We start from the raw sequence: 5,082 nt of genomic DNA, 5'->3' as shown, positions 1-5,082 counted from the left end.
CCCCATCCCCACCTCCCCCATGTTCATGGCTTGGCTCGGCCCCAGCATTGTCGAACCTTTAAAGAGGAGTTGGCTCAGTAGTAAAGTGCTTGCCAGCACGAAGTTTTCAGATCCACAAAGCAGGACGCAGCAGCCTAAAGCCTGTTATCCAGCGTCTCCTGGGACAGGGGAGAATCCCTGGAAGCTTCCCAGGCAGGGCAAAAAAAACTACATCTCAAAGAAGGTGGAAGGCGAGACTACTGGAGAGATTTTCCTCTTTCCTCCACCTCAAGCTGAGTTTGCTCTCAAATCTCTGCCTCTACCCATCTCACCTTCATGCCCATCCCCTCTTTTCTCCCCGTGCTCTCCTCTCTCTCCTCTTCATCTCATCACGAATGTATGTCCAGGGCGTGTGGAGGAACCATCAGCCTTGTCTTTTCAGGCTCCCATTAGCCTGAAAGTCCCCTATTAGGCTAGTCTGGCTGACCAGCGAGCCTCAAGGAACCTGCCTATCAAGGTGTCGCCAGAGCTGGGATTACAAAGTGAACCTCCACACCCGACTTTTAAACATGGATTTGGGGGATCACACTCCCGTCAAACTCCTATCTTCATGCCTATGCGGCAAGGACTTTACTAAACTAAACCCTGTCTCCAGGCCCCTAGGGTTGTGTTGAGGGCTGAATTTCACCATACCTGCAAAGGTTTTAGAATGGTATTAATGCAAATTCTGGGTGCATGACTATGTATGGTTTAATTTTCTTTACGTTGTCTGAAATCGGTTTCCACCGCTAACTCTTCAATCTGCTAGTTTCTAGATGTTCTGTCTACCATTTTGGTTCTTGCAATTAAATACATTCGAGGTACGGGTGTCGGTCACCGTAAACAAAAGATTTCCCTGTGTGTCTGTGTGTCCATTGGAGGATGGCTCATTATATGAGAACTGGAATTAGCCTATATTGTAACTACAGAACAGTGAGTACATTTTAGAAGATGGATGTTAAACATTCATACATTTATAATAATAAACATAATAGGGGCTGGGGATTTAGCTCAGTGGTAGAGCGCTTACCTAGGAAGCACAAGGCCCTGGGTTCGGTCCCCAGCTCCGAAAAAAAGAACCAAAAAAAAAATAATAATAATAAACATAATAGCCATTCTATACATTTAGATGGCTATTACACTAATTCGTAGGACAGGGGTGATGCAGGTTTGGCATTAAAGTGCCCGCTAGCTGTACAAGCAAGAAGAACAAAGTTCAGATCCCTCCTGAACCCAGACAAATGCTGGGAGGGTGCCCCTCTAATTCCACTGTCAGGAGGCAAAGATGGGTGTCCCCAGATCAAGCGATCCAGTGGGACTAGCCATATGGAGAACCTCTGGGTTTTACCCTCTGATTTTAAAAGATTTATTTATTATTTTTATTTGTGTATGCGCACATGTTTGCTAGAGTCTATACAAATCACGTACAGGTGCCCTCAGAGACTAATGGGAGTCAGATCCCCTAGTGCCTTAGTTAGGGTTTCCACTGCTGTGAAGGGACCCCATGACCGAGGCAACTCTTATAGAGGCAAACATTTAATTGGGGCTGGCTCACAGGTTCAGAGGTTCAGTTCATTATCACCATGGAGGGAAGCATAGCAATGTGCAGGCAGACATGGTGCTGGAGGAGCTGAGAGTTCTACATCTTGATCCACAGGCAGTAACAGGAGTTTGCACTGGGCAGAACCTGAGCACCAGAGTCGTCAAAGCTCACCCACGCACCGACACTTCCTCCAGCAGAGCCACATTTGTTCCGAGAAGGCCACACAAGTGCACACATAGGTACACAAACGTAAAAATGCACAGAAAGGTATTACAGAAATCACAATCACGCCTCCTGGATCTACAGGACACTGGTTAGCACACACAGATCAAGTTTACTGACTCCCGATAGAGATTGTTGGGCCAGTCACTATAGTAAATGATTTTCTATTGGGAAATTTCAGTAACAGGCTAACTGAACTACTTGGGGTCACATAGCTTAGCGAGTAGCTGAACCAGTGCGTGAACCAGGCAGTCTGCTTCCAGAACCAGTACAATTGGACAAACTTCTACCACTCCCTCCTTCCAGCTACACTGTCTCCTGAAGAAAGATGCAAAATATGGAGTAGAGAAAGGTAGGGGGCAACAGTGGTCAGGACTCATGTCTGGCCACCCAGGAGATAACATTTCCCTTTCTCTGAGCAGGAGCTGAGGGGGAGTTTTCTTTCTCCTTCCCTCCTCTTCCCTGCTCCCTTTGACCCTCCTCTTTTCCTGACTACTCCTCACTCTGCATTTGCTTCTGCCAAAATTCCCCACAACTACAAATGATTTAAAGATACATGCAATGCTTTCGTAGTTCTAGGGGAACCACCTGCCAGCGGACACTTGCTTCCACCATCGGATAGGGGTCACACAGTGTTCCAATTGATACGTAGACTGCATATTTTCTGAAGAAGAGATCTGAGCTATGATGGCTTGACCCGAATTCCAGGAATCTCTGCTTTAAGAGAGAGATGGTTAAAACAAAACCTCAGTACAACTCACCTAAGGATTTAAATCACGATTTATCATATCTTACTACATTTCAATTTCTTACCAAAGATCCATGAATGCTGACTATAAAATTCAAAGTAAGAACATGAGATATAAAACCTTGGCCGTGGTAATATTTTTGGCTCCCACATCTCTTTATGTTTTTAAACATGATCGCTTGTAGCCCATGTTGACCTTGGAGTCCTTAGGCAGCAGAGGATGACCTTGAACATCTGCTCCTCCTGCCTCTGCCCCTCAGTACTAAGCCTATAGATACGTGTACTCGACCACGGTCTGCCATCATCATATCTTTTAAAAAGTAATTTTCAGGGTTGGGGATTTAGCTCAGTGGTAGAGCACTTGCCTAGCAAGCACAAGGCCCTGGGTTCGGTCCCCAGCTCCAAAAAAAAAAAAAAAAAAAAGGAAAAAAAAAAGAAAGAAAAAAGTAATTTTCATCTTTGTTATTTATCGTTATTATTACTGTGTGTGTGTGTGTGTGTGTGTGTGTGTGTGTGTGTGTGTGCGTGCACACATGTATGTCAGTGCGCCACATACGTGCCTGGTACCCATGGAGGCTGACAGAAGGTGTCAGATCTCCTGGAACTGGAGTTACAGGCAGTTGTGGGCTACCGTGTGAGTGCTGGGTATTAAACCTGAGTCCTCTGGAAGAGCAGGCGTCTCTGGAAGAGAGTGGTTGAGAGCTCTTAACCACTGAGCCATCTCTCCTGCTGCTTTCAATGCTCTTACCAGATATCGTTGGCCTTATATATGTGAGTTTACTTCTAAGCTTTGTACTGTGTTCGTTAGTCTTTATGCCTGTCTTAGGGCTTCATTGCTGTGATCAGACACCATGATCAAGGCAACTCTTATAAGGATAACATTTAATTGGGGCTGGCTTACAGGTTCAGAGGTTCAGTCCATTATCATCAAGGCAGGAGCATGGCAGCATCCAGGCAGGCATGGTGCAGGAGGAGCTGAGAGTTCTACTTTTATGACCATTAGAAATATTTCTCTTGTTCATTAAGTGAGCGCTTTGAGATTCCCTTTTGCTATGTAGAAAATCTATTCTCTATCAGTATGATTAACAGTATAATATAGGTAGATATATTGACAGTATTTGAATTAACACCCAACTTTTGGCTTTTTATAATGAAAGATTTATCCAGAATAATAATACACGACAATTCCTGGCAGCGATGGCAGAGATGGTGAGTATACTCTGACGCAGTTTATGTGTTACTTTTGCATATCCAAAGAAGAAATGTCTATGTAGATAACAAGACCATCAAGGCCAGCCATTATTGGAAATACCATAAAAACGCTGATGTTGTATTATTTGGGGGGAAGTGAAAGTTGCTTCTACGGTATAATGTTTTGACTGCAGAGTGCTTCAATAGTTATGTATTTTATCATCTTGATAAAGCCCCTCCTGGAATCAAATATTCTTTTTCATTGTACATTCTAACTCTGCTATTTTAAAAAAATACAATTTGTATTTTAAATTATAGAAGCAATACTTGCTCGTTATAGAAAGTAAGGGAAAAACATGGTCCTAAGCACCTGGGAGCAATCACTGCTTTCATATTCATAAACTTTAATTTATTTTGATCATATAAGTTAGATATGTCTGAGGAAGAATTTAGAAAATTCAGAAAAACAAAAAGTAAGAAAATTCAATCTCTCATAAAGACATGCATACTTTTTACATATTGATCTTAGTCCTTATCTAGAACATATACACCTATGCATATTTAATATATATATTTTATTTTTAACAAAAGAGGCTACATTAATTGGGTTATATTTTGTCCATTACTTATTTTCAAAACTCTAGATTAAGAAAGTACTTTCATAATACCATTTTACTATAGATACTATGTAATACAGTAACATATTACTATGTTTATCGTAACAGATACTATGTAATATAGTAACATATTACTATGTAATATCATAGTAGATACTATGTAATATCATAGTAGATACTATTAATATAGCAGTCTATTACTGTGTATTATCATAATAGATTGATATTTCAAAGCTAGGAAGCAGAGAGGAGGGATGCCAGCCTAGCCTAGGTCTTGAGTCCCAGGCCAGGGAGAGACCTTGTCTAGAAAGAAATCACATATATCTCCTGAGTAATGACACATGAGGTGCCTCTCTGGCCTCTGCAAGCACACACATGTACATGTATGCAGAAACCAGTGTGCACACACTCATGCATGAGCACACAATAAAAATAAAAAAATAGACATAAAGGCTGGAGACATAGTTTGGTAAGATTTTTTGTAAGCTGCAAGACTTCAGTGCATTCTAAAATTCCCAGTGGTTTGGGATTTCCCTGGATCAGCCAAGAATCAGACATTAGTTTCAAAGACAAACTCATAAAATATACAAAAGTACAGATTTTAGAACCTGGGCAATGGCAGAGCAGTTACAGCAATTCACCATCTTGTGGTGTGTGGCAGAACAGTGACTAAAATGTCAAGCTCCTCCCTCCAGCTATCCTCACATAGCTTCCTGCTAAAACAGAAGTGATAGCTGCAAGTT

This window comes from Rattus norvegicus, chromosome 20, assembly GCF_036323735.1.
Source record: "Rattus norvegicus strain BN/NHsdMcwi chromosome 20, GRCr8, whole genome shotgun sequence".
Taxonomy (NCBI): domain Eukaryota; kingdom Metazoa; phylum Chordata; class Mammalia; order Rodentia; family Muridae; genus Rattus; species Rattus norvegicus.
Note: the sequence above shows the minus strand (reverse complement) of the source record.